Below are 12256 nucleotides of genomic sequence, written 5' to 3'. Positions count from 1 at the left end.
ATGATAAAAAATAAGAAAAATAAGCTCAAACAGTATGATAAAAGATTTACAGTTACGAAAATATAGAAATAAGCACAATCTAAAGATAAGCATAATCAGCATCTAAGACTTTCGGTTATAGATAAAACATTATTGAATAGAATTGCTCTTTACATTACAACATAATAGACCAGACCGAAGTTTAAGATTCCCGAGACTAAGACATCAAGCAAACACACACACACACACACACACACACACACAATTGAATGTACACATCATAGTTAAAACAGTCAATCAGCTCACTGAACCAGGCAGACCCACAAAGTTACAGATGGATTATAACTTACAAAATAACCAACAGGATTACAGATGGTTTATAACTAAGAACGCAACAACAGACCCACAATATTACTGATCGGTTATAACAACAAAATAACTCACAGACCCACAATATACTGGTGGATTATAACAATGACAAATAGCCCACAGACCCACACGACAACAGACTGACTATAACAGCAAAATAATCCACAAGTTTACTGTTGGATTATAACTAATAAAACATCCCATAGACCTACATGATTACTTGTGGATTATTACTAATAAAACATCCCACAGACCCACAAGGCAGACGAAATAATCACACCAATAAACTGATCATATGAAGAGCACAGGATTACTGGTGGATTACAACTAACAAAATATCCAACGACCCACAAGACATGGGGGAAAAAACAACCAAAAAAACAAAAACAAAAACAATCAACTGATCATACGAACAGCAGAAGGAAGAACAACAGCTGGTCAATTATATTGTCAATAATAGGTTTCACAATGGAGGATGTGAGGGGGGATGGGGAGAGGAGAAAGTCCTTCCATGACGTGAATCGATGTCATTCACATGAACACAGCGACCGATTCAACGGTGGCTGACTCTGCATCTGTGACGAAAGCATCCAGCATTTACCACGCAGGTGAACTGTAGTGAAACTACATCGCTTCATGTACATCAATGCCGTCACCTACACGCCCCCCACGACTGAAAGATGTAATAAAGGGAACCATCCTGCAATATCAATAGCAGCATGGCGGTGCATCTCTCATGGCTTTAAGAAAATGTAATAAAGGGATCAATCGTGCAATATGCATCACAATTAGGGCTGTACATCCCTCATGCTAAAGAAAGGGGGGGGGGGGGGAAGGTGATCTAAAGACATCAATCATTCAGTATTGATAACAGCTAGAGGTGGAAAAAAAGAGAAGAGGGTTGAAGGCAGTGAGGGGAGAGTGGCAGACAGAAAAAAGGGAGGCAAAGAGATGAAGGAAGGAGAGAGAGAGACATAAAAGTGGAAGGAGAGAAAGAATAACAGGTACGTATATCTGTCTATCTATAAACACACACACACACACACACACACACACACACACACACGCTCTTTTGTGGGATGTGTCTACATTCCTCCAGAAACATCCTCTTTTGGAAAAGATAATACCACGGACATCTGTGATAAGTTAGAAGAAAACGTCGGAGAAATCAACGAGATGGGAAACCATACTTTGTGGAGATTTCAATGCACGAACAGCTGGGATACCAGATTTCATTCAAATGGAACATGAAAACAACAGACGTAAATTACCTTATAATGATTATTGTGATTTGATATACAACAGAAATTCAATGGATGGCTCTGTGCAAAAAGCTGGTAGAAGATTGGTGTCCATATGCATTGACAATAATTTGTGTATCCTCAATGGAAGAACACTGAGTGATTTAGATGGACATTTACATGTTATAGTCCAAATGGCTGTAGTGTTGTTGATTATTTTATTTGTTCTAACACTATGAAAAAAGACATCTTACATATGAAAGTTCATCCCCTTAAATCTTTTTCAGATCACTGTCCGATGGAATTAAGTTTTTCTCGTAACTGGATTTTCGACAAAATCAGAAAGGAATTCAGTATCAGTTAAAACGTCACGAAAAGAAACGTTTACAGCTGAAGACGTCACACACCGAATTTATGGGATGTCTTCTCTGACGAGAAATGTTTAAGAGCTTTCAACATGCCATGGATAAAAACCCAAGTTGTTCAAATAGAACAAAGATTAGATACGTGTATTGAAAATGAAACCGGTATTTCTAAACTAGCACTAAGCAATACTATTAAAGATTTTACACAAATGATGAAATTTGCGGCTAATGTAAGTCTTAGGAAGAAAACAATCGTTCGTAAGCGCAAAAGAAAAAAAAAAAACGTTAAAAAATGGTTTGATAGTGAATGTTATGAACACAGGAAAGATCTTAGATCAATACTGAATGCCATAAATAGGCATCCATATAACCAATCCCCATGCAATTTTTTTTTTCCAAACGTAAGATCTATAATAGACTGTTAAGACGAAAGAAAAGAATGTACACAAATGATCTTGCGAATAAAATCAGCGACGTCCTTTATAAAGATCCGAACACCGCCTGGAAAACATTAAAAAGTTTACAAACTGCAGGCGAGAATGCGACACGCAAATATCAGTTGAATACATCCATATGGATTTCACATCTTGAAAAGCTCATTGGCAAAGAGGTGAATATAGAAGAAAAACAAAGGAAAAAAATCAGAAACGAACTTAAAAAGAGTCAAACAGATGAGAGTCTGCTTTCAAATATCAACTTAACAATATCAAAAAAAGGAAATCAAGAAAGTGTGCAAGTATAAAAAATAAATATAAAAAAAAATCACCAGGATTGGACAGCATTACAAACAAAATGGTCAAAACAAGTCTTCCAATAACTATCCATATCATTCAAAAAATGTTAATATTATTTTCACTCGGAAACACTACAGAACAACTGATCAAATCTTCATTCTAAAAAAAAAAAAATTAATGAAGTAATAAAATTAAAAAATGGTAGATTATACAGTTGTTTTGTGGATTTTGAAAAAGCCTTTGATAATGTTTGGCACGATGCCCTGTTCCTAAAGTTGAAAAGAATGGGCATAACTGGAAAATGCTTTGATATAATTAAAGACATGTATGAAAATTCCAAAATTCAAGTAAATTCATACGAAGGTCTCAGCACAGAAAGAACTGTACAGAAGGGTGTACAACAAGGCAATACACTAAGCCCAACTTTATTTAATATTTTCATAGATGATATTGTAAAATCTATGGAAAGTAACGATTCTCCAAAATTCAATGCTGTTTCACCCAGCAATGTACCATGTTTACTTTATGCTGATGATCTGGTTATTCTGTCTTTAACAAGAAAAGGATTGCAACAAAAATTACATAATTTGAACACATATTGCCATAGTTGGGGATTAAAAATTAATAGAGAAAAAAAACGAAAGTGGTAATCTTTACAAGATCTGACCCAAAAGTACCAATATATTTTCACTGTGGGGAAGATATAATACAAACAGCAGAAGAAAATAATAATTTAGGTGTTATATTCCATAAAAGTGGAAGTCTGATAAGAGCACAGGAACACCTAACTAAACAAGCAAACAAAGCATTGCATACTTTACGAAGAACATTAAAAAATATCAACATCAATCCAGGTACCATATCTAAGCTATATGATACTTTGATAACGCCAATATCGATTTATGGGGCGGAGGTATTGTTACCTTACCAAGTCAAACCGGATGATTCTTTCGATTTAGCACATCTTTTTGACGACTGCTTATCGAATAAGTTTCCACATGAAAAATTACACATTAAATTCTGTAAGCAAATACTTGGAGTACACAAAAAAGCTATGGTGCTTTCTGCGTTAGGTGAAATGGGCAGATTCCCAATAAGTTTAAAGATAATATGCCAAATTATTACATATTGGATTAACATAATTCAAATACCAGAAACTTCCCTCATCAACAAAATATATAAGTCCATGTACCAACAAGAAAATACAACTTCCCCATGGTTGATATTTGTTAGAAAGATACTCGAAATTATAGGCCTTGATCACATTTGGAAAAACCAATTCACCTTCAGCGTACATAGACTGAAATACGTCGTAAAAAAATAAAAAAATAAATAAATAAATAAATAAATTAATTAATTAATTTTTTTTTTTTAAAAGAAGAATATATCAAATACTGGAAAGATAAAAGAGAAAAAAACATTAAAGCTAAAATTTTACAATACGATTGTAGCTGAGTACAAAACTGAAACCTATCTTTTAAATATATCAGATACAAAACACAGACAAGCTTTAACGAAACTCAGAATAAGCGCGCATGACCGAAAGATTGAGAAAAGTAGATATTTAAATATTCCACAAGAAGACAGATTGTGCAACAAGTGTAACATCCTGGAGGGCGAAATCCATCTTCTTGATCACTGTGTTAAATATAAAACCTTAAGGCAACATTTTTTTTTAAAAGATATTCAAAACTCGAATAACACAGGAAATATTCCCAGTCAGGTGATGCTAACAGATGATGAATATATACAAAAAAAGATTAGGAAAATTTGTTTATGAATACTGCTGCAATTTAATGCATTAACTGATTGATTAATTATGTGTTTTTCATTCATTCATTCATTTACCATTATAAACCTTACAGTTTCATGACAATAAAATCTATTCTATTCTATTCACACACACACACACACACACACACACACACACACACACACACACACACACACACATATATATATATATATATGTATAGATCTGTATGTATGTATGTGTGTATGTATGTATCTCTCTCTCTCTCTCTCTCTCTCTCTCTCTCTCTCTCTCTCATATATATATATATATATATATATATATATATATATATATATATATATATATATATATATGAGAGAGATGTGTGTGTGTGTGTGTGTGTGTGTGTGTGTGTGTGAAAGAGAGAGAGAGGGGTGGGTACGACATTATCGAACGCGAGGGACGTCTCTGGGCAGTTCACAGCAATTTGTTTATAGAAAACAGCTAATTTCAAACTCAGTAAAGCAATATGGTCACGCTGCCTGCTTCGATGATGATATAATAACTAAATAGCAGCTTCCCCAAATAAATTATATTCCCAATATGCACTTATGCATAGAAAATACGCCCATGAAGTTTGTTCAAAAGAACCTTCTCTCTCCTACTGAATCTACTGCCTTCATATGATTGTATATGTCGATGTGTGTGAGTTGGGAGTGATATTACTCTGTTCTAACAATAGTATATCAGTGAGTTTGTATCTTATTATTTATTTTCATTACATTACTGTGTCGTATTCATTTGTATTGCTAAATGTTCTTGCAGCCGCAGAGAACGAGCTATATAAATGCACATTACCATTCACATTATCACCATTGTCATCACCATCATCATCATCATCATCATTATTATTATCAGTAGTAGTAGTAGTAGTAGTAGTAGTAGTAGTAGTAGTAGTAAAATCATTACCATTGCCATTATAATTATCATTATTATCATCATTGTTAAAGTATTACTATCTGACAGCAGACATGCAGTGCCCCGTGCGAACAGAACACGTATCCCATGCTGTCTCTCTGTCTCTCTGTCTCTCTGGAAACCTGATTTGTAATTCTATTTTCTGTCATATGGTGATTAGTATTCTAGAACCCGTTTGGTGATGGCATTATATTGTCACTGGGTGTTATACCTGCTTGATTATGGCATTATATTGTCACTGGGTGTTAGACATATTTGGTGATGGCATTATATTGTCATTGTGTGCTAGACATGTTTGGTGATGTCATTATATTGTCACTGGGTGTTAGACATGTTTGGTGACGACATGATATTGTCACTGGGTGTTAGACATGTTTGGTGACGACATGATATTGTCATTGGGTGTTGGACCTCTTTGATGATGACATTGTAATTATCACTGGGTGCTAGACTTGCTAAGTGATGACATTTTTTGTCACTGGGTTTTAGACATGTTTGGTGATGGCATTATATTGTCATTGGGTGTTAGACATGTTTGGTGATGCCATTATAATTGTCACTGGGTGTTATACCTGCTTGGTTATGGCATTATTTTGTCACTGGGTGCTAGACTTGTTTGGTGACAGCATGATAATTATTGTCATTGGGTGTCAGACCTGTTTGATGATGGAGTCTCCCGTCGGACCGATGGATGAGTAGGCAGGCAGGTTTATCTGTCTGTGTGTGTCCTCATATGGGAGAAGAGGCCGATTCTGGATGCGCAGCACTTACCACAGGTTCTGCAAGGGAAAACGTCTCCAGAAGTTGAACCCTGCTTCCTTTGCTCACACTTCTCCTTAATGGCCAGCGTTCTCTTGTTTTCAAACGTCTTTATGCCACTAGAGCACAGCATCCTCCAGCGAGAGCGGTCAAGGGCATCAGTTTCCCAGGAAGCGATGTCTATGTCACAGGCTTTGAGGTTTGTCTTCAAGGTGTCCTTGAAGCGCTTGCAGGGTCTTCCACGTTCGCGGTTGCCTTCCTTTAGCTGGCCATACAAGAGCATCTTCGAGATCCTGCTGTCTGTCATGCGGACAACGTGTCCTGCCCAGCGTAGCTGACACTGGTTCAGCAGGCTTTCGATGCTGGGCAGGCCGCTCCTCTCTAGGACCTGGATGTTGGAAACCCTGTCTTGCCACTTTATGCCGAGGATCTTTCGTAGGCATCTCTGGTGAAACTGCGTTCTGTGAGCTAGCTGGTTGGTACATGGACTCGGTCTTGCTGAGGCTGATGGTGAGTCCAAAGTGCCTGCAGGAGGTTGAGAACCCGTCCATAATGAACTGCATGTGCTCGTGGGTGTGTGCAGCAAGCGCGCAGTCATCAGCGAAGATGAACTCTCTCAACAGTGCCTCAAACACCCTGGACCTGGCGTGGAGTCACCGCAAGTTGAAAAGTTTGCCATCTATGCGAAACTGAATGTAGATGTCCCGGTCACAGTCTTGGAGGGCGTCAATCAGCATGGCAGAGAAGAGAATGGGGAACAGTGTGGGTGCCAGGACGCAGCCCTGCTTCACTCCATTTACCACAGGGAACGGATCCTGTTTGATGATGACATTGTAATTATCACTGGGTGCTAGACTTGTTTGGTGATGGCATTATGTTGTGACTGGGTGTTAGACCTATTTGGTGTTGGCATAATATTGTGACTGGGTGCTAGACTTGTTTGGTGATGCCATTATGTTGTGACTGGGTGTTAGACCTGTTTGGTGATGGCATTATGTTGTGACTGGGTGTTAGACCTGTTTGGTGATGGCATTATGTTGTGACTGGGTGTTAGACCTGTTTGGTGTTGGCATTATGTTGTGACTGGGTGCTAGACCTGTTTGGTGATGCCATTATGTTGTGACTGGGTGTTAGACCTGTTTGGTGTTGGCATTATGTTGTGACTGGGTGTTAGACCTGTTTGGTGATGGCATTATGTTGTGACTGGGTGTTAGACCTGTTTGGTGTTGGCATTATGTTGTGACTGGGTGTTAGACCTGTTTGGTGTTGGCATTATGTTGTGACTGGGTGTTAGACCTGTTTGGTGTTGGCATTATGTTGTGACTGGATGTTAGACCTGTTTGGTGTTGGTATCATAGTCTCACTGGGCGCTGCACCTGACTGGTGATAGTGTTGTACCGTCATTGGATACTTTGTTCAGAATAACTGACTAGTGGTGTTATACTCTCACCTGGTGCTTTGGTATACACCCGAAAACGGAACATGGCTGTCTACACGGCGGGTAAAAACGGTCATACACGTAAAAGCCCACACGTAAACATACGAATGAACATGGGAGTTGCAGTCCACGAACGAAGAAGAAGAGGAAGAGGAGGGTATACTACATACTGGAGTGGTAATGGTATCAACCCTTTTCAGTATATTGACTGTACTGTATGTAACTGTATCGGTCATACTGTACGACATTAATGTAATATGTTGTGGATACAGACATGTTCAGTATGTCAGCCAAACGACATTGATATAATGCGCTGTGGTGCAAATCGTTACAGCACGTTACAGTATGTCATCCCTATGACTTTAATGTGATACGTTAAGGATAGATTGAAGACACCCCCTTCCCTCCCTCTCTACCTCTCTCTGTCTGTAATGGAATTTCGTTTAAGGTCTCGTCATACACACCGCTGATTGTAGACATTTGGTATGAATATAAATGTTCACATTTGAATGCTATCGTGTACACGTTAGGAGAGGAGCGGAAGGGTGATGGTGAGTATGGGGAACACTGGGTAGAAGGAGGGTGGGAAAGGTGATGGTAAGTATGGAGTACATCGGGTAGAAGGAGGGTGGGAAGGGTGATGATGAGTATGGGGAACATCGGGTAGAAGGAGGGTGTGAAGGGTGATGGGGAGTATGGAGAACATCGGGTAGAAGGAGGGTGGGAAGGGTGATGGTGAGTATGGGGGATATTGGGTAGAAGGAGGGTGGGAAGGGTGATGGGGAGTATGGAGAACATCGGGTAGAAGGAGGGTGTAAAGGGTGATGGGGAGTTAGGGGAACGTCGGGTAGAAGGAGGGTGGGAAGGGTGGTGGTAAGTATGGAGTACATCGGGTAGAAGGAGGGTGTAAAGGGTGATGGGGAGTTAGGGGAACGTCGGGTAGAAGGAGGGTGGGAAGGGTGATGGTGAGTATGGGGAACATCGGGTAGAAGGAGGGTGGGAAGGGTGATGGGGAGTAAGGGGAACATCGGGTAGAAGGAGGGTGGGAAGGGTGATGGTGAGTATGGAGAACATCGGGTAGAAGGAGGGTGTGAAGGGTGATGGTGAGTATGGAGGACATCGGGTAGAAGGAGGGTGTGAAGGGTGATGGTGAGTATGGAGAACATCGGGTAGAAGGAGGGTGTGAAGGGTGATGGTGAGTATGGGGAAGATCGGGTAGAAGGAGGGTGGGAAGGGTGATGGGGAGTTAGGGGAACATCGGGTAGAAGGAGGGTGGGAAGGGTGATGGGGACTTAGGGGAACATCGGGTAGAAGGAGGGTGGGAAGGGTGATGGGGAGTTAGGGGAACATCGGGTAGAAGGAGGGTGGGAAGGGTGATGGGGAGTTAGGGGAACGTCGGGTAGAAGGAGGGTGGGAAGGGTGATGGTGAGTATGGAGAACATCGGGTAGAAGGAGGGTGGGAAGGGTGATGGGGAGTTAGGGGAAGATCGGGTAGAAGGAGGGTGTGAAGGGTGATGGGGAGTTAGGGGAACGTCGGGTAGAAGGAGGGTGGGAAGGGTGATGGTGAGTATGGGGAAAATCGGGTAGAAGGAAGGTGGGAAGGGTGATGGGGAGTTGGGGACAATCGGGTAGAAGGAGGGTGGGAAGGGTGATGATGAGTTGGAGGACATCGGGTAGAAGGAGGGCGGGAAGGGTGATGCTGAGTATGGAGAACATCGGGTAGAAGGAGGGTGGGGAGGGTGATGGTGAGTATAGAGATCACCGGGTAGAAGGAGGGCGGGAAGGGTGATGGTGAGTATGGGGGATATTGGGTAGAAGGAGAGTGGGAAGGGTGATGGGGAGTTAGGGGAACATCGGGTAGAAGGAGGGTGGGAAGGGTGATGGTGAGTATGGGGCACATCGGGTAGAAGGAGGGTGGGAAGGGTGATGGTGAGTATGGGGAAGATCGGGTAGAAGGAGGGTGGGAAGGGTGATGGGGAGTATGGGGAACACCGGGTAGAAGGAAGGTGGGAAGGGTGATTGTGAGTATGGAGAACATCGGGTAGAAGGAGGGTGGGAAGGCTGATGGTGAGTATGGAGAACATCGGGTAGAAGGATGGTGGGAAGGGTGATGGGGAGTTAAGGGAACATCGGGTAGAAGGAGGGTGGGAAGGCTGATGGTGAGTATGGGGAACACCGGGTAGAAGGAAGGTGGGAAGGGTGATGGGGAGTTAAGGGAACATCGGGTAGAAGGAGGGTGGGAAGGGTGATGGGGAGTTAAGGGAACATCGGGTAGAAGGATGGTGGGAAGGGTGATGGGGAGTATGGGGAACATCGGGTAGAAGGAGGGTGGGAAGGGTGATGGGGAGTATGGGGAACATCGGGTAGAAGGGGGGTGGGAAGGGTGATTGTGAGTATGGGGAACATCGGGTAGAAGGAGGGTGGGAAGGCTGATGGTGAGTATGGGGAACACCGGGTAGAAGGAGGGTGGGAAGGGTGATGGGGAGTTGGGGAACATCGGGTAGAAGGGGGGTGGGAAGGGTGATGGGGAGTTGGGGAACATCGTGTAGAAGGAGGGTGGGAAGGGTGATGGGGAGTGTGTGTTTGTGTGGATGTGTGGGTCTGTGTTTTTGAGTGCGTTTGTGAATGCGCGAGAGTGTAAGTGTACACAAGTGTCAGGAGAGATCTGTGTACGGGTGTGTGTGTGTATATATATATATATATATATATATATATATATATATATATATATATATATATCTTTGTATATATGTGTGGGGGTTGGGGGTGGGAGATATGGGCGTATATGTGTGTGCTTGTACAAGTAAGTGTTCATCTCTGTGAGTGTGTGTTTGCGTGCGTGTGTGTGTGTGTGTGTGTGTGTGTGCCGTGGAAGCTGCGATACGTAGGCTAGAAATGAGTGTGTGGAGGAGGGGGTTGGAGGAGGTGCAAGGTAATGTGTGTGTGTGTGTGTGTGTGTGTGTTGGAGCTCATGTACGTTTATATGTATTTGACTGTACTTTCATATCTGTGAAACTGCATGTTTGGTGCATTTCTGTTATGCATGTGTGGGTGTATGTGTGAATGTGTGTCGTGATATTTTACATTCATTCGCTTAATTATCACCATTGTTGTCTTATTTATTTATTTATTTATTTTTTATTATTATCATTTTATTAGTATTACTATTATTATTACTACTACCTTTTTCTATATTATAATTATTATTTATTTATTTATTTATTTATTTATGTAAGCTTATCTATTATTTATTCCCCCCCCCCCCTTTTTTTTTTTTTTTTTTTTTTTTTTTTTTTTTTTTTTTTTTTCTCAAGGCCTGACTAAGCGCGTTGGGTTACGCTGCTGGTCAGGCATCTGCTTGGCAGATGTGGTGTAGCGTATATGGTTTGTCCGAGCGCAGTGACGCCTCCTTGAGCAACTGAAACTGAAACTGAAACGGGTAGAAGGGGGGTGGGAAGGGTGATGGGGAGTTGGGGAACATCGGGTAGAAGGAGGGTGGGAAGGGTGATTGTGAGTATGGAGAACATCGGGTAGAAGGAGGGTGGGAAGGGTGATGGGGAGTTAAGGGAACATCGGGTAGAAGGAGGGTGGGAAGGGTGATGGTGAGTATGGGGAACATCGGGTAGAAGGAAGGTGGGAAGGGTGATGGTGAGTTGGAGAACGTCGGGTAGAAGGAGGGTGGGAAGGGTGATGGGGAGTATGGAGTACATCGGGTAGAAGGAGGGTGGGAAGGGTGATGGTGAGTATGGGGAACATCGGGTAGAAAGAGGGTGGAATGAGAGATGAATATTTAAAATACATGTTTAGGAACAATGAAGGAAAACTACATAATGGACTTCGTAAAATAGAAGACCTCAATTCAAGAAGAGAAACAACTAACAAAGAAACTCTTTCTCTACATACTGAGCGCCCAGTGGCAGCCGGCTCTACCCAGGAAGGCAGTCTGTTGTGCAAACTGCCACCGTGTTTGTAAAGCGCTTAGAGCTTGGTCTCCGACAGAGGATAGGCGCTATATAAGTATCTATATCAATCAATCAGTCTGTCAGTCAGTCTCTCTCTCTCATTCGCTCTCTTTCTTTGTCTCTGTGCGTGTGTCTCCCTCTGTTTGTCTGTCTCTCTCTTTCTTTGTTTGTCTGTCTATCTCTCTTTCCAGAGAATTCTTAAATATTAAAAGTCTTAACAAGAGTTTCTCCTGGATTAGTTTACTGCAAGAGTCCATACACACCAGAAAGCAAATAAACTGAATAAAGCATTCTGCAATCCTTTGGGCCTGAAAATCTGTTTTTACACTCTGCGTATAATGAAATACGTTTTACTTAGTTGATCAACATATTTCCACGAGGTGGAAGCGATACAATGTCAAGATGTTTATCGACTCTGCGAATAACAAAAATCACAATCAACAACACTGCGGCTGCTGTGAAGATGATGATAATAATAATGATAAAATTTCAAGAAAATTATGATGCTGCTGATGATGATGATCAAGATGATGATGATGATGATGGTATGCATTTTTCAGAATAAAAAGATAGGGAACAAAAAGCATGAAACATGAAAAAAAGAAACACGCTGCGTTAACTCTCTCCATACGAACGGCGAAAGAGACGACGTTAACAGCGTTTCACCCCAATTACCATCATCAAAATATTGCAAGC

The sequence above is a fragment of the Babylonia areolata genome, chromosome 5 (assembly GCF_041734735.1).
Source record: "Babylonia areolata isolate BAREFJ2019XMU chromosome 5, ASM4173473v1, whole genome shotgun sequence".
NCBI classification, from domain to species: Eukaryota; Metazoa; Mollusca; class Gastropoda; order Neogastropoda; family Buccinidae; genus Babylonia; species Babylonia areolata.
The sequence above is the reverse complement of the archived record's forward strand: the minus strand, read 5'-3'. Positions refer to the sequence as shown.